At 47.3% G+C, this 25,309-nt stretch overlaps 1 protein-coding gene across 3 annotated transcripts in view; it reads left to right on the forward strand.

Moving 5' to 3' along the window:
- The first annotated feature begins 9,320 nt into the window (after positions 1-9,320).
- LOC129704464 (filamin-B) overlaps positions 9,321-25,309 on the forward strand; it is a 171,675-nt gene continuing 155,686 nt past the window's right edge. For 2 of the 3 annotated variants that reach the window (XM_055647559.1, XM_055647560.1), the window contains exon 1: positions 9,321-9,478. The gene's annotated coding sequence lies outside the window, so the exon portion shown is untranslated. The remainder of the gene's footprint in view (positions 9,479-25,309) is intronic. The other variant, XM_055647561.1, reaches the window with a different exon arrangement.

The following is a 25,309-nucleotide window of genomic DNA, read 5'->3' on the forward strand; positions in this document are numbered from 1 at the left end:
TGGACCACCAAACACTTGGCCTCCACAACTATCCGTGACAATGAATGAATGAACTGCCGGCCAATGGGTTTTGGGGCATTTGTTTGAACTTGAGAAGATAGGATGTGTCTATACACTTCAGAATTCAGAATTCATTATGCTACTACCATCAGTAGTTGTATCATCAATGAAGATAAGTGAGCCAGTACCTTCAGCAGCCATACATGCCCAGGCCATAACACCCCCACCACCATGTTTCACAGATGAGATGGTATGCTTTGGATCTTGGGCAGTTCCTTCTCTCCTCCATACTTTGCTCTTGTCATCACTCTGAAATAAGTTAATCTTCGACTATGTATAAACACAGCTGTAATTTCTACATGGTGAAACCAAATGTATAAAAATCTGACAATGTGAACTTTAACCACATGTGATTTTTTTTCTATTACAAATCTCAAATTGTGGAGTACAGAGGCAAGTAAATAAATGATGGGCCTTTGTCCCGAACATTATGGAGAACACTGTAGAGGGCAAGTATGAAACGATCTTTTCAGCCCCTCCACCTTTCGTTCAAGTGTGTGAGACACAGGATATTGGAGGGAAATTATAGACGTCGTTTAAAAAAAATCTAACTATAAAGGCGTCATAAAATGTCATGAAGGGAAGAAAAAAGTCCCTGCAAACCTGCAGCGATAAATAAATAGTGCCGTGTTTTAGTTCACAGGGAATAAGGAGTCAATGTGTCAGAAAAGTGATCGGCTTTCCTGCAGCTCCTGAACCAATGCTGGAACCCTGCACCTGCTTTGTATCAGCGTGACGTGCTGGTAGTGGGGGTCTCACCGCAGCCGCAGGGGGTCTCGTCTCAGCCACGGGGGGCCAGTCTCGTCTCAGCCACGGGAGGTGTTGGTCTCATCTCAGCCAAGAACCCTCAGCCTCAGGCACTTATGAACACTCAATGAAAGTGAGGGTTTTCCAAGCACAGAATTATGACTCCAGTGTACATGTGTAACTTGATGGTAGACAAAAATGCTGGAGAAACTCAGCGGGCGAGGCAGCATCTATGGAGCCAACAGCGAAGGAATAGGTGAATTTTCAGGTCGAGACCCTTCTTCAGACTGATGTGAGGGGGGGGGGGGGGGGGGGGGGCAGGGCAGGGGGAAGAACAAAGGAAGAGGTGGAGCCAGTGGGCTGAAGGAGAGCTGAGAAGGGGAGGAGAAAGCAGGGACTACCTGAAATTCACCTTGTTATATACAGACAATAAAACCTGCTGGCAAGTGAGAGCATTAATAAATCTCAAGAGTCAAAGAGTCAAAATAATCTTTGATCTTCACAAGTTCATAAATACAAAGTGATAGGAGCAGAATTAGGCCATTCGGCCCATCAAGTCTACTCCGCCATTCAATCATGGCTGATCTATCTCTCCCTCCTAACCCCATTCTCCTGCCTTTTCCCCATAACCCCTGACACCCGCACTAATCAAGAATCTATCTATCTCTGCCTTAAAAATATCCACTGACTTGTGGCCTCCACAGCTGTCTGTGGCAAAGAATTCCACAGATTCACCACCCTCTGACTACAGACATTCCTCCTCATCTCCTTTCTAAAAGAACGCCCTTTAATTCTGAGGCTGTGACCTCTGGTCCTAGACTCTCCCACTAGTGGAAACATCCTCTCCACATCCACTCTATCCAGGCCTTTCACTATTCTGTACGTTTCAATGAGGTCCCCCCTTCATTCTTCCAAACTCCAGCGAGCACAGGCCCAGTAAAGATACGACCCTTTATTCTGGGGCTGTGCCCCCTGGTCCTGGACATTACAAGCAGTTGGAATGTTGAAGAGTTGTGAAAATGGTTTTGATTGCATTTTTAACTAATTGGAATTGGGAGTAAGATGGTTAAAAATGAGACCACTGTCGAATCGAGGCGATCGGAGGATGCCTGTGTTTATGTGTTTGAGCAATCTGCCGCTTTTGTTTATGCAATCGCTGCAGAAGATTAGTGCGGGCAGGAAGTATCGTTTGCTGCAGGTCCAGTCTGAGTGAAACTGTTGCAGCTGCAGTGAAGGGAAGCGTGGAGGAAATATCAGGAACGCCACTGACTCTGGGAAAAATTACCGAACACAAAACACTAAGAAGCTGTGTTCAGGGAAGGGGGTGCAAACCTGATCCACGATAGCAAAACATCAATTATAGAAACTTATAAAGAAAGATTGAAAAGACTGGGCTTGTATTCACTGGAATTTAGAAGGATGAGGGGATATCTTATAGAAACATATAAAATTATAAAAGGACTGGACAAGCTAGATGCAGGAAAGATGTTCCCAATGTTGGGGCGAGTCCAGAACCAGGGGTCACAGTCTTACAATAAAGGGGAGGTCATTTAAGACTGAGGTGAGAAAAAACGTTTTCACCCAGAGAGTTGTGAATTTGTGGAATTCCCTGCCACAGAGGGCAGTGGAGGCCAAGTCACTGGATGGATTTAAGAGAGAGTTAGATAGAGCTCTAGGGGCTAGTGGAGTCAAGGGATATGGGGAGAAGGCAGGCACGGGTTATTGATAGGGGACGATCAGCCATGATCACAATGAATGGCGGTGCTGGCTGGAAAGGCCGAATGGCCTCCTCCTGCACCTATTTTCGGAGTTTCTACGTTTCTATGTAAATGTGACGATCAGAAGAGATGAGTCTGATTGCTGCCTTGTTGCCGACGTTGCTGCTTGCACTGACGTGCGCATGCCTTGGTGCAGCGGCAACATCTGCTGCTGTGTGCAGTGGTGCAGCTGGGAGTGGTTAGCGTCGGGGGGGGAGGGGGCTCTGATAGTTACCCAGAGGGAAGGCATGACTCAACACACGACTAAAACGCTGCACACTCTCTTATCCAGTGGTTGTCGGAGAGGATCCATAGTAACGATACAACACGACACGATATGACACGCATTTCTTAAACTGTCTGAGGAAGGGTCTCGACCAGAAACGTCACCTATTCCTTCGCTCCATAGATGCTGCCTCACCCGCTGAGTTTCTCCAGCATTTTTGTCCACCTACAATATTCCAATGTCTGTAATGAGGTAGTCGGGAAGGATATAGGCAACGTTTCGGGCCGAAACCCGAAAGGGTTTCGACCCGAAACGTTGCCTATTTCCTTCGCTCCATAGATGCTGCCTCACCCGCTGAGTTTCTCCAGCATTTTTGTCTACCTTCGATTTTCCAGCATCTGCAGTTCCCTGTTAAACATCATAAACAGTGGCCCCTGGTTCTGGACTCCCCCAACATTGGGAACATGTTTCCTGCCTCTAGCGTGTCCAAACCCTTAACAATCTTATATGTTTCAATAAGATCCACTCTCATCCTTCTAAACTCCAGAGTGTACAAGCCCAGCCGCTCCATTCTCTCAGCATATGACAGTCCCGCCATCCCGGGAATTAACCTTGTAAACCTACCCTGCACTAAACCTCAATAGCAAGAATGTCCTTCCTCAGGTTTGGAGATCAAAACTGCACACAATACTCCAGGTGTGGTCTCACTAGGGCTCTGTACAACTGCAGAAGGACCTCTTTGCTCCTATACTCAACTACTCTTGGAGATCAAAACTGCACACAATACTCCAGGTGTGGTCTCACTAGGACTCTGTACATCTACAGAAGGACCTCTTTGCACCTATACTTGACTCCTCTTGTTATAAAGGCCAACATGCCATTCGCTTTCTTCACTGCCTGCTGTACCTGCATGCTTACTTTCATAGATTGACGAACAAGGACCCCCAGATCCATTGTACTTCCCCTTTTCCCAACTTGACACAATTTAGATAGTAATCTGTAGAGCCAGGATTTTGCCATAAATGCCAGAAGTGCCTTTTCATGCCTTTTTTGTTGAGTTCTCCAGGATAATGCCTTTCTCACAGCTCGAGGTAAGATTCACACAGATGTATCTTTCCATAAGTTTGTTCCCGTCAATTAGTGGATTCCCGCTTTAGTTCCACTGGGGATATATTTAAGGCAGAGATGGATGATAGATCGAGATGGAGATAGATAGATTCTTGATTAGTGCGGGTGTCAGGGGTTATGGGGAGAAGGCAGGAGAATGGGGCTAGGAGGGAGAGTTAGATCAGCCATGATTGAATGGCGGAGTAGACTTGATGGGCCGAATGGCCTAATTCTGCTCCTATCACTTATGACCTTATGATGTATAATAACAAAGCATAAGGAAACTCTCTCAATTTACTGAAAGACAATAAATTTAACGAGAGAGAATGTTAAAACAACAGCCCATGAACTTTAAAAGTGAAATAAGTTTCTATTTGGAGAGTTAAAAGTTTATGTTTTAAATTGTTTTTTCCGGTGCTAAACTATCTCGGGAGTACAATTGGCATAATGAGGATATATCTGTAGGAAGGAACTGCAGATGCTGGTTTAAATCGAAGTTAGACACAAAATGCTGGAGTAACTCAGCGGGACAGGCAGCATCTCTGGGGAGAAGGAATGGGTGACATTTCGGGTCAAGACCCTTCTTCTCCAGGATGATGCCTTTCTCACGATCATGCAATATCAGCTTTTTTTTGCCGTTTTGCTAAAAGGTTGTGCTATTTTCTCTAGTTGTACCGTGATTACAATGACGTTTTCTCTGTTAACACGTTAATATCAATGTTTTTATTAACGTGTTAACATAGAATAACTTACAAGAAAACTTCCACCACTACGGGGCGAAACCGGGTGCACCACCGTCGGTCGTTCATTCACTCGTGCTGCTGCCCGCTGGCTCAGTCTTCTCTACGATCTATTTAAGAAAGAACTGCAGATGCTGGAAAAATCGAAGGTAGACAAAAAATTCTGAAGAAACTCAGCGAGTGAGGCAGCATCTACATCTATGGAGAGAAGGAATAGGCGACGTTTCAGGTCGAGACCCTTCTTCAGACTGATTTGGGGGGGTGGGAAAAAGAAAGGAAGCGGCGTAGAGAATAGGACTAGAGAGGACTAGGAGAGCTGGGAGGGGGAGGGGGAGGAGGGAGAAGACAAGGGGCATCTAAGATTAGAGAAGTCAATGCTGATATCGCTGGGGTGTAGACTACCCAAGTGAAATACCCAAGCTTGTCGCCTCACTACATTTACTGCTGGCTCCAGGCGCAAATCTGAGTTTTCGAGTGATCTGTGCAAGGCATTCATTGATGCTGGAATTCCACTGTGGAAATTGGAAAACAAATCTCTCAGAGGTTTTTTAGAGAAATACGCAGAGGAACATATACCAAGAGAATCATCATTGCGGTAAAATTATGTTGACAGCAACTTCAACATTGTTGTGCAGAAAATTAGAGATGAAGTTGCATGCAACAAAATATGGATCTCAATAGACGAGACTACCGATGCTGTGGGGAGATATGTTGCCAATGTGGTCATCGGTAAACTGGAGGCAGGTCAACCATCAAAGGAGCATTTGTTGATATCGGGTCACAGTTTAAGGATAAGGATAAGGGGGATATCTTTTAGGACCGAGATGAGGAAAACATTTTTCACACAGAGAGTGGTGAATCTGTGGAACTCTCTGCCACAGAAAGTAGTTGAGGCCAGTTCATTGGCTATATTTAAGAGGGAGTTAGATGTGGCCCTTGTGGCTAAAGGGATCAGGGGGTATGGAGAGAAGGCAGGTACAGGATACTGAGTTGGATGATCAGCCATGATCATATTGAATGGCGGTGCAGGCTCGAAGGGCCGAATGGCCTCTACTCCTGCACCTATTTTCTATGTTTCTATGCTTTTTAAGTCAAACTGCTCAACTATTGCTCAGTTGTTTACATATCCACTGTGATCATGGCTGATCATCCACAATCAGTACCCCGTTCCTGCCTTCTCCCCATACCCACTGACTCTGCTAGCTTTAAGAGCCCTATCTAGCTCTCTCTTGAAAGTATCCAGCGAACCGGCCTCCAGCGCCATCTGTGCCAGAGAATAACACAGACTGACACTCTCTGTGTGAAAAAGTGTTTCCTCATCTCCGTTCTAAATGGCTTAGCCCTTATTCTTAAAGTGTGGCCCTGGTTCTGGACTTCCCCAACATCGGGAACATGATTCCTGCCTCTAGTTCCCTCTTGAGAGTATCCAGAGATTAGGCCATTCAGCCCATCTAGTCTACTCTGCCATTCAATCATGGCTGTTCTATCTTCCCCTCTCAGCCCCATTCTCCTGCCTTCTCCCCATAACCCCTGACGCCCGGGCTAATCAAATCAATGGGGAATGTCATTAACCAGAGTGTGACTGGGAACTGCATCTGAAGCAGATTCATTCTCAATAATTTCCCAAACATTTTTTCACAAACATTTTTCCAATGGTCGTGGAATTTAAAAGAGAAAGTTTACTTTTGATAAAATCTAAGCTTTGTGGGTCAGCTCGGCTGGCCAGCGATGGGGAGGAAACTGCCTGAGCAAAACCAGACATGCCACCATGACATCATGTTTCTGTAACAGGCGTGTGTGTGAGCTAAACACATGACTCGTGACCTTACACTAAATACGTTTCACTTTAGCACTTATCCCTCGGCAAAACTGCTCCAATCACACAGACACAGCTGCAAATGTTGCCAGACCATCGCTGTATAACTACATCAAATGTCCAGGAATTAACTGCAGATGCTGCTGGTTTAAATCGAAGATAGACACACACACACACACGAGATGCTGGAGTAACTCAGTGGGACAGGCAGAGAGACAGAGACAGAGAGACACGTCACCCATTCCTTCTCTCCAGTGTGCTGCCTGTGTGTCCCGCTGAGTTGCTCCAGGATTTTGTGTCTGTATTGTAAACCAGCATCTGCCGTTCCACCCTGCACACTTGGGCTGTTTAGGTATCTAACTTTTAGCGATGTCTGTCTGTATAATCGCCCCCCCCCGCACTGCGGACCGACTGTGTGTAAATAATAGACGTTATTCAGAACGAAGAATGTATTCAAAAGCAAAAACGGCGCAGAACTCCGAATACATCCTCGTTGTCTCTACATTGAATTTTGCGAGTGTTATACCCAGGAGTTGTTGAGTGTTGACGTGTATTGGCGTGCGTGAAGCGCTGGAGAGGCGCTTTAGCACGCGTCAGTACTAAAGTGGCTCTCGACTTCAGCCCACCGTGGCTTATTAATTCATAAGCGATTGGAGCAGAATTGGGCCATTCGGCCCATCGAGTCCGATCCCCCATTCAATCATGGCTGCTCTATCTCTCCCTCCTAACCCCATTCTCCTGCCCTCGCCCTATAACCCGTCCAGCTAGGCACAGACTGTCCACGCCATCCTGTAGAGCCCTCCTTGGGAACATTTGGAGAGACCTTGGAATTGTTAGAGGTCATTGCTTGGTACAGTTCATAAGATTTTAAGTAATAAGAGCAGAATTAGGCCATTCGGCCCATCTTGGCTGATCTATCTCTCCCTCCTAACCCCATTCTCCTGCCTTCTCCCCACAACCCCTGACACCCGCACTAATCAACACATACTATTTGAACCAGTGACATGTTGGGGACGGGATGGGGGTGGGGGCGAGTAATCAGTAATCTCACCCTACTATGATTGAACCATCCTTCTGACATGTGTGGGGGACGGGATGGGGTTAGGTGGGAGATGGATCAGTCGTCTTGAATGGTGTTGTGGGCCCAGTAATCTCAGTACCCTAATTTAGCCCCCTGATTCCATAGCACTCACCCTAATCCTTCTCGATCGGGGGGGGGGGGGGTGATTGGCAGTCACCGGGTACGTGTTTTAGTGTGGGTTATGGGAAGCTGTTCCTCGACCTGCTGGTTCGGCAACGGAAGGTAGCGGGAATGGGTTAGGAGGGAGAGATGGATCAGTCGTGATTGAATGGTGGAATAGACTTGATGGGCCGAATGGCCCTATGATTATGAACTAAATCAATTCGGACTCCGCATTGCCAGTTCTAACTCGGAATTGGATTACCCATTGATAATTGACATTCTATTATTTGCAACTGAACCATCCTATCACCAGCGGTCCTGACCTCCCATCTACCTCATTGGAGATCCACAGACCATCTTTCATTGCACTAAATTTACCTTGCATGAAACACCACCCCCTTCATCCTGTACCTGTATACTGTGGACGGCTCGATTGTCATTGTGTATTGTGACTCTATAGCATGCAACAAAAACACTTCTCATTGTACCTCGGTACACGTGACAATAAACTCATCTAAATGTAAGCATCATTCACAAAAAATGAAATTGCAATCTACTAGAGACACGAGAAAATGCAGACTATGATTTGTGTCAGAGTAACTCAGTCTGAAGAAATGTCACCTATCCATGTTCTCCACAGATGCTGCCTGACCCGCTGAGTTACTCCAGCACTCTGTGAAACGTCACCTATCCATGTTCTCCACAGATGCTGCCTGACCCCCTGAGTTACTCCAGCACTCTGTGAAACGTCACCTATCCATGTTCTCCACAGATGCTGTCTAACCCGCTGAGTTACTCCAGCACTCTGTGAAACGTCACCTATCCATTTTCTCCACAGATGCTGCCTGACCCGCTGAGTTACTCCAGCACTCTGTGAAACGTCACCTATCCATGTTCTCCACAGATGCTGCCTGACCTGCTGAGTTACTCCAGCACTCTGTGAAACGTCACCTATCCATGTTCTCCACAGATGCTGCCTGACCTGCTGAGTTACTCCAGCACTCTGTGAAACGTCACCTATCCATGTTCTCCACAGATGCTGCCTGCCTGTTCCTTGTTTCTACCTAACTCAGCAGGTCAGGCAGCATCTGTGGAGCAACATGGATAGGTGGCGTTTCGGATGGGGACCCTTTTAGTTATCTGTATTAACATTCATAGAAACATAGAAACATAGAAAATAGGTGCAGGAGTAGGCATGAATGTCTTTCCTCAGATTAGGAGACCAAAACTGTACGCAATACTCCAGGTGTGGTCTCACTAAGATCCTGTACAACTGCAGTAAGAACCTCCCTGCTCCTATACTCAAATCAATTCAACGCGATTAATTTAAAATTGATAGGAAGGAACTGCAGATGCTGGTTTACTGGACAGACACAAAGTGCTGGAGTAACTCCGCCGGGCAGGCAACATCTCTGGTTCTTCTTCTGAGGAAGGGTCTCGACCCAAAACATCACCCATCCCTTCTCTCCAGAGATGCTGCCTGTCCCGCTGAGTTTCTCCGGCCCCCTGTGTGTGTGTGTTAGTTACACGCTGTATAGACATGTTTGGCTTCCATCGGGAAACAAGACAGCGGGGGGAAGGGGTTAATTTTTTTTGCTGTTGACGATGAATGAACATAGCAGTGGCATTACGTAATGTTTTAAAAGACGGACTGGCGGCGTGGGGGACCGGACCTCGGCTTTCTCTCACTGCCATTGTGGTTTACGCTATCCTGGCTGGAACAGCGAAGAACTAGCGCTCTCTCAAGGAATTTCAAAGGGACCTTGTTGCGCTGGGATCGCTGCTCGGCGTCGGAGGGAAGCAGACAGGCAGATTATCAGTTTCACTTGCCCACAGCTCGAGGTAAGTAAGTTTCACACAGATGTATCTTTCCATCAGTTTGTTGCCCTCAAATCGTGGATTAGTTCCACTGGGGATATCTTTAAGGCAGAGAGAGATAGATCGAGATAGAGATAGATAGATTCTTGATCAGTGCGGGTGTCAGGGGGTTATGGGGAGAAGGCAGGAGAATGGGGTTAGGAGGGAGAGATAGATCAGCCATGATTGAATGGCGGGGTACACTTGATGGGCCGAATGGCCTAATTCTGCTCCTATCCCGTATGATTTATAATAACAAAGCATAAAGGAACTCTCTCGATTTATTGAAAGATAATACATTTAACGAGAGAGAATGTTAAAACTTTAACATTGGCCAAGAACTTTAAAAGTGAAATAAGATTTCTATTTGGAGAGTTAAAAGTTAATGTTTTTGATTGTTTTTTTACAAGTGTTAAACTATCTCGGGAGTACAATTGGCATAATGAGGATATATGTGTGGGAAGGAACTGCAGATGCTGGTTTAAATCGAAGTTAGACACAAAATGCTGGAGTAACTCAGCGGGACAGGCAGCATCTCTGGAGAGAAGGGATGGGTGATGTTTCGGGTCGAGACCCTTCTTCAGACTGAAGAAACGTCACCCATTCCTTCTCTCCAGAGATGCTGCCTGTCCCACTGAGTTACTCCAGCGTTTTTGTGCCGCCTTTCTTCACAAGATATTCCGTCTCAGGTGGGATTTATAACTAATTGGTCCTGAGTCTCATCTACTCTGTTAGCAGGGCACGTGTTGGGGGGTTATTCACCTCCAACCAACCCCTTAGTGACCCAGTGTGGAAACATTCCCAACTTGCCAACACAGGCCAACATGTCCCAGCTACACTAGTCCCACCTGCCCACGTCTGGCCCAAACCCTTCTAAACCTTCCCTGTCCATGTAGCTGCCTAAATGTTCCTTAAACAAATGAATTTGGTCTTTCAAATAAAAATTCAATACCTTTAAAATATGAAATATCTTTATAGATTGGCCTTTGAACAATACAAACAGGGGTGTCCTGGTGCAGACTGGCCTTTACCGTGGTAGCTCTGTGAAAGTTGTTATCACCTATCCCACAGCCAACAATGGAGCATTGTGGGCTCCACCTTTGCTTTTTGCATATCTTTCATTAATTTGTCCCAAGTATCTTTTATGTCTCTCCTTTCCCTTTCCCCCTTTCCCCTGAAGAAGGGTCTCAACCCGAAACGTCACCTTTTTCTTTTCTCCAGAGACGCTGCCTGTGAGTTACTCCAGCATTTTGTGTTTATCTTCGGTGTAAACCAGCATCTGCAGTTCCTTCCTACACATTGGGACTGAGTTCCTCTTGACTGTACCTCAGGGCTGTGCCCTCTGCTGGCGACTGCCAGTCACACCGGCTGGATAATATTCCATCACCAGGTGCTTTCAATGAAGTCCCCACAAGTCAAAATACACCTTACTTATACATTGATGGTAACCTTATGCAATCATTCTTGTTGTAAATTGTGACCAAGTATATTGCTCTGGTTTAATAGGGACAATCCCGTATGTTTCCAGTGGTAGAACAAATAGACACAGAGTGCTGGAGTAACTCAGCGGGTCAGGCAGCATCTGTGGAGAACATGGATAGGTGATGTTTCACAGAGTGCTGGAGTAACTCAGCGGGTCAGGCAGCATCTATGGAGCTAAGGAAATAGGCAACGTTTCGGGCCGAAACCCTGAAGGGTTTCGGCCCGAAACGTTGCCTATTTCCAGAAGGACTTTGGCCCGAAACGTTGCCTATTTCCTTAGCTCCATAGATGCTGCTGCACCATAACTGAGTGGGTCAGGCAGCATCTGTGGAGAACATGGATAGGTGACGTTTCACAGAGTGCTGGAGTAACTCAGCGGGTCAGGCAGCATCTGTGGAGAACATGGATAGGTGACGTTTCACAGAGTGCTGGAGTAACTCAGCGGGTCAGGCAGCATCTGTGGAGAACATGGATAGGTGACGTTTCACAGAGTGCTGGAGTAACTCAGCGGGTCAGGTAGCATCTTGTGGAGAACATGGTACAGACTGAAGAAGGGTTCTGACCCGAAACGTCATCAGGTCACAAGTTCTATGAGTAGAATTAGGCCATTCGGCCCATCGAGTCCACTCCGCCATTCAATCATGGCTGATCTCTGCCTCCTAATCCCATTCTCCTGCCTTCTCCCCGTAACCCTTGACACCCGTCATAAACAAGAATGTGTCTATCTCTGCCTTAAAAATATCCACTGACTTGGCCTCCACAGCCCTCTGTGGCAATGAGTTCCACAGATTCACCACCCTCTGACTAAAGAAATTCCTCCTCTTCACCTCCTGTCTAAAGGAGCGCCCTTTAATTCTGAGGCTGTGACCTCTGGTCCTAGACTCTCCCACTAGTGGAAACATCCTCTCCACATCCACTCTATCCAGGGCTTTCATTATTCTGCAAGTTTCAATGGGGTCCCCCCTCAACCTTCTAAATTCCAGTGAGTTGAGGGACTTCTAGTCCTTCTCTCCAGAGATGCTGCCTGTCCCGCTGAGTAACTCCAGCATCTTGGTGTAAACCAGCATCTGCAGTTCCTTCCTGCACATGGAACGGTGCAACACAGGAACAGGCCCTTCGGCTCACGATGTCCGTGTTGAATATGAATCCGTGAAACTAATCTCCTCTGCATGCATGTGATCCATATCCCTCCACTCCCCGCGAATCCGAGTGTCTGTCCAAAAGCCCCTTCAACACCACTATTGCACCAGCTTCCACCAGTGCCCCTGGCAGCACGTTCCAGGCACCCACCACCCTCTGCGAAAATAAAATTGCCCCGCCCATCCTGCTTTAAACTTGCCCCCAACTCACCTTAAAGGTACGCCCTCTAGTATTTAACTTGTCCACTCCGGGTGAAAGATTCTGACTGTTAATCCTCTTCTGCACCCATTCGAAAGCCACCGCATCCTTCCTGTATTGGGGCGATCAGAAGTGCATGCAAATACTCCAAATGTGGTCTAACCAAAATCCTATAAAACTGCAACATGACTTCCTGACTCTGGTACTCAGTGTTCAGACAGACTAAAGCAAGCATACTACAGTATACACATCCATTCCCACTATCTACTTGTGTGGCCACCTTCTGGGGGCTATGGACTTGCACCCCAAGATCCCTCAGTACAACAATGCTGTTAGGAGTCTTGTCATTAACTGTATATGTTCCCCTTGCCTTCAACCTCCCAAAGTGCAAATAGCTCCTCATGGTTGGGACTGAGATTCTCTTCGAGCCAACATAGATATGATGGGCCAAATTGCAGGATCTGCACTGTGAATGGTCGGGCTGTGGGGAATGTTGTGGAGCCGAGGGATATAGGGGTGTGCAGTTCCTTGAAAGTGGCATCACAGGTGGTCGGAAAGTTATTTAGACAGGTACATGGATAGTAGACACAAGATGCTGGAGTAACTCAGCGGATGAGGCAGTTACTCCGACCCGAAACTTCGCCAATTCCTTCTCTCCAGAGATGCTGCCTGTCCAGCATTTTGTGTCTAACTTCGATTTATAGACAATAGGTGCAGGAGTAGGCCATTCGGCCCTTCGAGCCAGCACCGCCACTCAATGTGATCATGGCTGATCATCCCCAATCAGTACCCCGTTCCTGCCTTCTCCCCATATCCCGACTCTGCTATGTTCAAGAGCCCTATCTAGCGCTCTAGATTTAAACCAGCATCTGCAGTTTCTTCCTACAAATATATCTGCATTCTGCCAAATGTACTCCTGAGATAGTTTAACACTTGAAAAAAACAACTCAAAACACAAACTTTTAACTCTCCAAATAGAAATCTTATTTCACTTTTAAAGTCCTTGAGCAGTTGTTTTAACATTCCCTCTCGTTAAATTTATTGTTAAATATAGATGCTGCCTCCACCCGCTGAGTTACTCCAGCATTTTGTATCTGCCTTCGATTTTACCAGCATCTGCAGTTCCTTCTTTAACAGATGCACGCTAGAGGCAGGAAACATGTTCCCCATGTTGGGGGAGTCCAGAACCATGGGGCCACAGTTTAAGAATAAGGGGTAAGCCATTTAGAACAGAGACAAGGTTTTTTTTTTTCACGCGGAGAGTTGTGAGTCTGTGGAATTCTCTGCCTCAGAGGGCGGTGGAGGCCGGTTCTCTGGATACTTTCAAGAGAGAGCTAGATAGAGCTCTTAAAGATAGCGGAGTCGGAGGATATGAGGAGGAGGCAGGAACGGGGTACTGATTGGGGATGATCAGCCATGATCACATTGAATGGCAGTGTTGGCTCGAAGGGCCGAATGGCCTACTCCTGCACCTATTGTCTATTGACTATTGTCATCATGGATTGGACATGTTTAGAAAGATATGCGCCACTTGCAGGAGGGGGGGGGACTAGTGTAGATGGGACATGTTGACCAGTATGGGCAAGTTGGGCTGAAGGGCCTGCTTCCACAGTGCAAGACTATGACTGGCATGCGAGCCAACATCGATGAGATGGGCCAAAGGGCCTTCTATGTTTCCAGTGAGCAGGGGCGGTATGTGTGGGAACACTGTTCTCTGCGGGAGATACATTTCAGTGAAACTCACGAGTTTTGTTTGAAGGACATCCAATCCCTTTTGCCCAGAGGCTAGTGAAGAATGTATGCAGGTAGACCTTGGCTTCAGGGCTGTTGAACAAGATAAATGTAACCCAGCTGGGCGGGAGGAAATGCGTCCCTGGACTAAACCAGCCCCCGCTCTCTGAGAGTTTGTGGTTGTGATTCTCGGTGCATTTCTTTCCCTGTACGTCATCTTTTTTTTTTTTCAATTTTGAAAAGAATTGTCCTGGTTACTCGAGATAAAATGAAACGATACCTTAACACCAAGGTTCTCTTTTAAAATTCCCAATGACATGAACTTTTTAACTGTTTAAGAAGTAACAGCAGATGCTGGGAAAATCGAAGGTAGACAAAAAATGCTGGAGAAACTCAGCGGGGTGAGGCAGCATCTATGGAGCGAAGGAAATTGGAAACGTTTCGGGCCGAAACCCAAAAGGGTTTCGGCCCAAAACGTTGCCTATTTCCCAAGGGATTCAGGAATAGGTGACGTTTCAGGTCGAGACCCTTCTTCAGACTGAAGGAATAGGTGACGTTTCGGGTCGAGCTGCCTCACCATCTCCAAATATCACCTATTTCCTTTGCTCCATAGATGCAGCCTCACCCGCTGAGTTTCCCCAGCATTTCTGTCTACCTTTAACTTTTTAGCTGATATGCTGAGAAAAAAAAAATCTAATTATTGCAATCTTGCGTCTTGATGTTGTTCTAAGACATAGGAGCTGAGTCCCATTTCGACCCATCGAGTCTAGTCCGCTATTCGATTGTGGCTGATCTATTTTCACTCTCTCTGCCCCCATTCTCCTGCCTTCTCCTCGAAACCTTTGACACCATTAGAAGAGACGAGGACTTTAAGACGTTTGCCTTCCATCGCAGTGAGGAGGTGCCTGGTAGACTCACTGTGGTGGATGTTTAATCTGTGTTCATTGTGTGTTTTGTTATTTTATTCTATGTTATGGCTGCAAGGTACACAATTTTGTTCAGACTGAAAAGTCGGAATGACAATAAAGGATACTTTAATCAAGAACATTGTAGATTAGTGGCTCATGCGGTGAGTCATGCATTTGTAGTTACACCCTGCCGAGGAACCTCTGCAAGCTGGGCACATCCGTGGGGTGCTGGAAGTTCATTAATAGCGGGTGCAGCAGCACCTATGGAGCGAAGGAAATAGGCAACGTTTCGGCCCAAAACCCTTCTTCAGACTGATCTATAAACCTGTACGTCTTTGGAGTGCGGGAGGAAACCGGAGCACCCGGAGGAAACCCACGCAGGTCACACGGGGGACAAACTCCCGACGGGCAGCACCTGTAGTCGGGGTTGATCCTGGGTCTCCGGCGCTGTGAGGCAGGAACTCTACCGCTGCACAAACTGTGCCCTCTCCCTGCGCTTACTTTGAGACCTTGCTTCAAACCCCTTCCAGTTCTGCGTTTATATCAGCCAACAAATATGAACTGTTGATGGCTCACCCCTGTCGAGCATGACCGCACTCTTGTGGAGCGGCTGGTTCAGTTCCAGGCACTTACTGGGAAAGGGATGGTGTTGGAATGTTGCTGATGCCAGGACTCAAAGGTGAACTCTTGTGTCTTATCATCATTACTGGATGAGTCAGGGACTGAGCAGAGACACAGATAATGTGATGTTTCCTGTAGCCACCGCGCGCTTGGAAACCGTTGCTATGTTTTAGATGTTGTTGTTGAGAGACAGTTTGGATCATAGAAACATGGAAAATAGGTGCAGGAGTAGGCCATTCGGCCCGTTCAAGCCAGCACCGCCATTCAATATGATCATGGCTGATCATCCAAAATCAGTACCCCGTTCCTGCTTTTTCCCCCCATATCTCTTGATTCCGTTAGCCCTGAGAGATAAATCTACAGTTTGTTGAAGGCGGGCAAAGGGAACTCCTCTAGTGACACAAGAAATTGTGAGGAATAGTCTGAAGAAGGGTCCCGACCCAAAACGTCACCTATCCATGTTCTCCACAGATGCTGCCTGACCCGCTGAGTTACTCCAGCACTCTGTGAAACGTCACCTATCCATGTTCTCCACTAATGCTGCCTGACCCACTCAGTTATGGTGCAGCAGCATCTATGGAGCTAAGGAAATAGGCAACGTTTCGGGCCGAAATCCTTCTGGAAATAGGCAACGTTTCGGGCCGAAATCCTTCTGGAAATAGGCAATTCCATAGGCAAAACCTTACGGGTTTCGGCCCGAAACATTGCCTATTTCCTTAGCTCCATAGATGCTGCATGACCCGCTGAGTTACTCCAGCACTCTGTGAAACGTCACCTATCCATGTTCTCCACAGATGCTGCCTGACCCGCTGAGTTACTCCAGCACTCTGTGAAACGTCATCTATCCGTGTTCTCCACAGATGCTGCCTGACCCGCTGAGTTACTCCAGCACTCTGTGAAACGTCACCTATCCATGTTCTCCACAGATGCTGCCTGACCCGCTGAGTTACTCCAGCACTCTGTGAAACGTCACCTATCCATGTTCTCCACTAATGCTGCCTGACCCACTCAGTTATGGTGCAGCAGCATCTATGGAGCTAAGGAAATAGGCAACGTTTCAGGCCGAAATCCTTCTGGAAATAGGCAACGTTTCGGGCCGAAACCCTTACGGGTTTCGGCCCGAAACGTTGTCTATTTCCTTAGCTCCATAGATGCTGCCTGACCCGCTGAGTTACTCCAGCACTCTGTGAAACGTCACCTATCCATTTTCTCCACAGATGCTGCAAGTCAAGTCAAGTTTATTTGTCACACACACATACAAGATGTGCAGTGAAATGAAAGTGGCAATGCCTGTGGATTGTACAAAACAACAGAACAGACTAGAACAGAATCAGTATTTACATATTAGAAAAAACCCCAGCAATTTTAAAAAAGACACAACATTAAATGAGTCCCCGGTGAGATTAGAGTTTACAGTCCTGACGGCCTGTGGGAAGAAACTCCATCTCATCCTCTCCGTTTCCGCAGCGTGACAGAGGAGGCGTTTGCCTGACCGTAGCAGCTGGAACAGTCCGTTGCTGGGGGGGTAGGGGTCCCTCATTATGTTGCTGGCTCTGGATCAGCACCTCCTGGTGTATAGGTCCTGCAGGGGGGCGAGTGTAGTTCCCATGGTACATTCGGCCGAACGCACTACTCTCCGCAGAGCCTTCCTGTCCTGGGCAGAGCAGTTCCCAAACCAGATCGTGATGTTTCCGGACAAGATGCTTTCTACAGCAACAGAGTAGAAGCACTGAAGGATCCTCAGAGACGCTCTGAATTTCCTCAGCTGCCTGAGGTGGTAAAGGCACTGCCTTGCCTTACTCACCAATGCGGCAATGTGTGTTGTCCATGTCAGATCCTCTGTTATATGTGGACATGATGCCAAGACCAACTCGTATCTGCCAGTTGCAGTAACTCCATGGATCGGGCAGCATCTGCAGTGGGAAGGGACAGGCAACGTTTTGGGTCAGGACCCTACTTCCCTCTGTAGAGACATTCCCCCCTCAGATGCTGCCTGACCCACTGAGTTTAATTGTTCCGCTTTCAGTACATATCGCAATTAAACTCTTGTGTTTCAGGATGAAATGAACATCTGTTAGTTTGTGCCTCTCGAGGAGGATGAGGTGTGCAGTGGAGGGTGAGATAGAACCCAGTGCAGCACAAGAACAGGCCCTTCGGCCCATAATGACTGTGCTGAACACCATGCCCGCCCGTGATCCATATCCCTCCGTTCTCGGCGTAGATTATTAAGGGATTGGACACGCTAGAGGCAGGAAACATGTTCCCGATGTTGGGGGAGTCCGGAACCAGGGGCCACACACAGTTTAAGAATAAGGGGTAAGCCATTTAGAACGGAGAACGAGGGAACACTTCTTCACCCAGAGAGTTGTGAGTGTGGAATTCTCTGCCTCAGAGGGCGGTGGAGGCCGGTTCTCTGGATGCTTTCAAGAGAGAGCTGGATAGGGCTCTTAAAGATAGTCAGGGGATATGGGGAGAAGGCAGGAACGGGGTACTGATTGGGGATGATCACACCTGATTGGTAACCTATGTTTCTATGTTTGTGGCTAAGGGGATCAGAGGGTATGGAGAGAAGGCAGGTACGGGATACTGAGTTGGATGATCAGCCATGATCATATTGAATGGCGGTGCAGGCTCGAAGGGCCGAATGGCCTACTCCTGCACCTAATTTCTATGTTTCTATGTTACTCCTGCACCTATTGTCTATTGATTATATCCACGTGCCTATCCGAAATTCCCTTAAACACCACGATCGTATCTGCCTCCACCTCCACCACCCCTGGCAGCGCGTTCCAGGCACCCACCGCCCTCCGTGTACAAAAAAGAAATCTTGACCCACGCATCTCCTTTAAACTTTTTCTCCTCTCGTCTCAAAGTTATGCCCTCTAGTCTTGGACTTGTTCCACCCTGGGAGTGAGGTCATTTAGTGACTAACACTGGAGCCAACAATGGCCCCAGTTGTGTTCCACTTGTGGGATTGGTCAATGACTAGAACCACACCTGTGTTATTGTGAAATGCAGTTCATTGCATTTTGTTTAAGAAGGAACTGCAGATGCTGGAAAATCGAAGGTAGACAAAAATGCTGGAGAAACTCAGCGGGTGCAGCAGCATCTATGGAGCGAAGGAAATAGGCAACGTTTTGGGGGCCGAAACCCTTTGGGTTTCGGCCCGAAACGTTGCCTATTTCCCAAGGGTTTCGGCCCGAAACGTTGCCTATTTCCCAAGGGTTTCGGCCCGAAACGTTGTCTATTTCCCAAGGGTTTCGGCCCGAAACGTTGCCTATTTCCCAAGGGTTTCGGCCCGAAACGTTGCCTATTTCCTTCGCTCCATAGATGCTGCCTCACCCGCTGAGTTTCTCCAGCATTTTTGCGTACCTTCGTTACAATTTTGTGGTGATTTTTGAATGAGAGAGTGTTCACAGTAGAAACATAGAAACATAGACAATAGGTGCAGGAGGAGGCCATTCGGCCCTTCGAGCCAGCACCGCCATTCATTGTGATCATGGCTAATCGTCCCCAATCAATAACCCGTGCCTGCCTTCTCCCCATATCCCTTGACTCCACTAGCCCCTGGAGCTCTCTCTTAATTCTCTCTTAAATCCATCCAGTGACTTGGCCTCCACTGCCCTCTGTGGCAGGGAATTCCACAAATTCGCAACTCTCTGGGTGAAAACGTTTTTTTCTCACCTCAGTCTTAAATGACCTCCCATTTATTCCAAGACTGTGGCCCCTGGTTCTGGACTCGCCCCAACATTGGGAACAATCTTTCCTGCATCTAGCTTGTCCAGTCCTTTTATAATTTTATATGTTTCTATAAGATCCCCCCTCATCCTTCTAAACTCCAGTGAATACAAGCCTAGTCTTTTCAATCTTTCCTCGTATGACAGTCCCGCCATCCCAAGGATCAATCTCGTGAATCTACGCTGCACTGCCTCAATCACAAGGATGTCCTTCCTCAAATTAGGAGACCAAAACTGTACACAATTGGAATACCAGGAGAGGGCAGCATTACGACAAGCTGGGTGAAACTTCCACTCCTCCCGCTCAAGATAGACACAAAAAATCTGGAGTAGCTCAGCAGGGGCAGGCGGCATCTCTAGAGAGAAGGAAGGGGTGGCGTTTTCGGGTCGAGACCCTTCCTCAAACTTTTTGTGCGGGCCTTTGGTTTAACCCAGCGTCCGCAGTTCCTTCTCCTCCCACACTCCCAGTGTCGACTCCACTACACCCAGCCCTGTGTGCCAACATTATGCAACGTTGCGACATGCCTCTGCTGTGTGTGTGTGTGTGTGCAACAGGCAACAATGCTGCTGCAACCGGGCTCCACCCTGTCCCTCACCCACTCCTCAAATGAGCAAACAAGCCGCAGCCATCCTGGAATTCCTGTCTGATTACACCTCCGCAAATCACCCCCATTCCCCAAATTCCGACTGGGACGTGTAACCCAATCAGAACCAATTGACAACACACAATAGACAATAGGTGCAGGAGTAGGCCATTCGGCCCTTCGAGCCAGCACCGCCATTCAATGTGATCGTGGCTGATCATCGCCAATCAGTACCCCGTTCCTGCCTTCTCCTCATATCCCAACTCCGCTATCTTTAAAAGCCCTATCTAGCTCTCTCTTGAAAGTATCCAGGGAACCGGCCTCCACCGCCCCTCTGGCAGAGAATTCCACAGACTCACAACTATCTGTGAGAAAAAGTGTTTCCTCGTCTCCGTTCTAAATGGCTTGCCCCTTATTCTTAAACTGTGGCCCCTGGTTCTGGACACCCCCAACATCGGGAACATGTTTCCTGCCTCTAGCGTGTCCAAGCCCTTAATAATCTTATATGTTTCAATGAGATACCCTCTCATCCTTCTAAACTCCAGAGTGTACAAGCCCAGCCGCTCCATTCTCTCAGCATATGACAGTCCCGCCATCCTGGGAATTAACCTTGTGAACCTATGCTGCACTCCCTCAATAGCAAGAATGTCCTTCCTCAAATTATGGGACCAAATGTCCCATCCCATCATTCCCTCCAGTTGCTTGTAGGTCCGTGAGAAATCAAAAGTCCCCACAAACACTGTTGCTTCTGGTGAGGTTTCTGTTCAAAACTCCATTCTCAGAAGGTTTTGGAAATCGGCAAAATGAGACAGTATGATTGAAGAAGGGAGGAAACATAGAAAATAGGTGCAGGAGGAGGCCATTCGGCCCTTCGAGCCAGCACCGCCATTCATTGCGATCATGGCTGATCATAACCAATCAATAACCCGTGCCTGCCTTCTCCCCATATCCCTTGACTCCACTAGCCCCTAGAGCTCTATCTAACTCTCTCTTAAATCCATCCAGTGACTTGGCCTCCACTGCCCTCTGTGGCAGGGAATTCCACAAATTCACAACTTTCTGGGTGAAAAAGTTTTTTCTCACTTCAGTCTGAAATGACCTCCCCCTTATTCTTAGACTGTGGCCCCTGGTTCTGGACTCGCCCAACATTGGGAACATTTTCCCTGCATCTAGCTTGTCCAGTCCTTTTATAATTTTTTTATGTTTCTATAAGATCCCCCCCATCCTTCCAAACTCCAGTGAATACAAGCCTAGTCTTTTCAATCTTTCCTCATATGACAGTCCCGCCATCCCAGGGATCAATCTCGTGAATCTACGCTGCACTGCCTCAATCACTAGGATGTCCTTCCTCAAATTAGGAGACCAAAACTGTACACAATACTCCAGATGTGGTCTCACCAGAGCTCTATACAACTGTAGAAGAAAGATAGTAATGTTTAAGTGGCTTATAGTGTGACTCATGGAGGGTTATAAATCACATACAAACAGCGGAGATTAGTTTAATTTGGTATCATGTTTGGCACAGACATTGTGGGCCGAAGGGCCAGTTCCTGTGCTGTACTGTTTGATGTTCCACACTCACCACTTTCTGTATCTTCAATGAAATTCTAAGCATTTGTCATACGGGGTGTGCCTTTCATAAAACTATGTTGACTTAGTTAGATTACATTAATCTTATCTAGGAGACAAGACATTTCAGACTTGATTATAGACTCCAGTGTTGTGCCTACAGCTAAGATACAGTCGACAGACACAAAGTGCTGGAGTAACTCAGCGGGTGAGGCGGCATCTCTGGAGAGAAGGAATGGGTGACGTTTCGGGACGAGACCCTTCTTCAGACTGGTTGGGGATAAGGGAAACGAGAGATAGAGACGGTGATGTAGAGAGATAAAGAACAATGAATGAAAGATGTGCTGCTTACACCGAGCAACTCTTCCCAATGTTGGGCGAGTCCAGAACCAGGGGCCACACACAGTCTTAGAATAAAGGGGAGGTCATTTAAGACTGAGGTGAGGAAAAACTTTTTCACCCAGAGAGTTGTGAATTTGTGGAATTCCCTGCCGCAGAGGCCAGTGGAGGCCAAGTCACTAGATGGATTTAAGAGTTAGATTTTTTTTTAAATTTCAAAATAGACTTTATTCAATTGATAAATATATACAATTCCTGAACCATTCAAACAAACAAAATTCATCCAACATTTTCGGAGACTATACAAATATTTCCAGTACAATTTTTTACATTGGTCAAATTTCACCAAACAGTTCCCCACCCGTGCCACTCTGTGGCCCCCTGGCATGGGATACCTTCCCTTAATTTAATAAGAGAGAGTTAGATAAAGCTCTAGTAGAAATCCACAGTACCCCGTCCCTGCCTTCTCCCCCATACCCCCCTGACTCCACCATATACCCCACTGTGTCTCTAGAAACATAGAAATTAGGTGCAGGAGAAGGCCATTCGGCCCTTCGAGCCTGCACCGCTATTCAATATGATCATGGCTGATCATCCAACTCAGGATCCCATACCTGCCTTCTCTCCATACCCTCTGATCCCCTTAGCCACAAGGGCCACATCTAACTCCCTCTTAAATATAGCCAATGAACTGGCCTTGACTACCCTCTGCGGCAGAGAGTTCCAGAGATTCACCACTCCCTGTGTGAAAAAAGTTCTTCTCATCTCGGTTTTAAAGGATTTCCCCCTTATCCTTAAGCTGTGACCCCTTGTCCTGGACTTCCCCAACATCGGGAGCAATCTTATCAGCCGCACACACTGTCCAGAACATCACCAAGGTTTGTGTCATCTGCAAGCGTATTCACCAGTTGCCCAATTACACGTCTGTCCGAGTGAAGGACACAAATTGTTTGTTCTTTCAATTCATTCGACATTGAATTGGTAAGAGTGTTGCGTGAGAGCCTCTTTGTCTGTGGGCTGGGACATTTCCTTCTGCCCTGTCACCATGGGCTGTCGGCATTCTTGGAATATCTGCAACCTCCACGCGCGCACACACTCACACACACACACACACACACAGACACACAGAGTTCCTGCCCCATTATCCAGCCGCTGATTCCTTAACCTTATCTACACTGATACAAGGCCTTGCGTTATTCACTGAAACGACGCAATTAGTGAGGCAGCATTTTGGGTCGGGTTTGCTACAACATGTCCAAACTCGATTCCCTTCAGGGTCCATCAATGTTTAAGTGATGTTTAAGCAGATGCTGGAAAATCGAAGGTAGACAAGAAATGCTGGAGAAACTCAGCGGGTGCAGCAGCATCTATCGGAGCGAAGGAAATAGGTAACGTTTCGGGCCGAAACCCTTTTGGGTTTCGGTCCGAAACGTTGCCTATTTCCTTCCCAACTACCTCATTTACAGACATTGGAATATTGTAGGTAGACAAAAAAATGCTGGAGAAACACAGCGGGTGAGGCAGCATCTATGGAGCGAAGGAAATAGGCTTTGAGATATGCAAGTGAATATGCAGGGAATGGAGGGATATTAGTCATGCACAGACAGATGAGAACGGTTTAACTCAGCGGGTCAGGCAGGATCAGGCAGCACTCCACAGATGCTGCCTGACCCACTGAGTTACTCCAGCACTGTGCTGGTGCGGCACGGTGGTGCAGCGGTAGAGTTGCTGCCTCACAGCGCCAGAGACCCGGGTTCGATCCTGACTACGGGTGCTGTCTGTACGGAGTTTGCACGTTCTCCCTGTGTCTGCAAGGAGTTTCTCCGGGCGCTCCGGTTTCCTCCCACACTCCAAAGACGTACAGGTTTGTAGGTTAATTGGCTTGGAGCAAATGTACAAATTGTCCCTAGTGTGTGTAGGGTAGTGTTTGTGAGTTGGGATCGCTGGTCAGGGTGGACCCGGTGGGCCGAAGGGCCTGTTTCCATGCTGTATCTCTGAACTGAACTAAACATATGTGTCTGTCTTTAGTATAAACCAGCATCTGCAGTTCCTTTTTATTGCATTGAGAATGGTTTATCTTGGCATTATGCCCAGCACAGACATTGTGGGCCAAAGGGCCTGTTCCTGTACTGTACTGTTCTATGTTCTACATTCAAGCAAGGACTGCCTGAGGCGCAGTCAGTAGAATGGGCTCGTCATTCTGTGTGAACAAGTCACAACTACACTCTCTGCCCGGCCACAAGAAGACTTGATTTTATTCTCAAGAACTGTGTTTACTTTTCCTCTCTCCCACCAGGCAAGTGGGACAGAAATGTGAAAACGCACACCTCCAGATTCAGGGGCAGTTTCTTCCCGGCTGTTATCAGGCAACTGAACCGTCCCATCACCAACCAGAGAGCAGTGCTGAGGGGGAACAGATGAAGTTTATTTTTCTAAATGTAGCAAGCTTTATCCAAGAGATGCTGCTTCACCCGTTGTGTTACTCCAGCTTTTTGTATCTATCTATAATTTAAGGGCTTCTGTGTTACTGCTCCTTGAAGACTGGTCCTTTCCTTGGTCAACGTTGCCGGCTCTGATTTGTTCCGTCCCCTTTCATTTCCCCAGTTTCCCCTCTTCCCCCCGACTCTCAGTCTGGTCTCGACCCGAAACGTCACCCATTACTTTTCCCCAGAAACATTGCCTGACCCTTTGAGTTACTCCAGCTCTGTCCAGTGTCTATCTTGGGTCTCATAGACACCTTTATGCAGAGATAGATGAGATAGAAGGCAGGTTATAGTAATGTAAGGCCCGTGTTTGAACATTGTCACTTATGTAAGTGATGATAAATCAGTCTGGGAGAGGGTGCAACATTGGGAAACCAATTCAGTTTAGTTGATTGTCACGTGTACAGTGAAAAGCTTTCGTTGCGTGCTATCCCATCAGCGGAAAGACAATATATGATTGTGGGACGCACGGTGGTGCAGCGGTAGAGTTGCAGCCTTACAGCGCTGCAGTGCCGGAGACCCGGGTTCGATCACGACTACGGGCGCTGTCTGTACGGAGTTTGCATGTTCTCCCCGTGACCTGCATGGGTTTTCTCCGAGATCTTCGGTTTCCTCCCACACTCCAAAGACGTACAGGTTAATAATAATAATAATAATAATATCTTTTATTGTCATTGCACATAAGTGCAACAAGATTTGAGTCTGCAGCTTCCACCCGTTGTCATAACTTAAATAACTAATAACATTTAGATTTAGATACCCCGAGAACATGGTTTGTAGAAAGAACATTAAAACAGTCAAAACAGACTAAAGTGCAGATGTGTCTGTGCGACGTGACCATCCGAGGGAGACAGTCCAGGGGGGGTGGGGGGCACTCAGCAGGGCCGGTTCAGAGCCGCTATAGCTCTGGGAATAAAGCTGTTCCTGAGTCTGTGCGACGTTTGGCTTGGTATATGCATAGATGGGCCGAAGGGCCTGTTTCAACAGTTTGTCTCTAAACTAAACTAAATGATCACAATCAGGC

The sequence above is a fragment of the Leucoraja erinacea genome, chromosome 16 (assembly GCF_028641065.1).
Source record: "Leucoraja erinacea ecotype New England chromosome 16, Leri_hhj_1, whole genome shotgun sequence".
Classification (NCBI taxonomy): Eukaryota; Metazoa; Chordata; class Chondrichthyes; order Rajiformes; family Rajidae; genus Leucoraja; species Leucoraja erinaceus.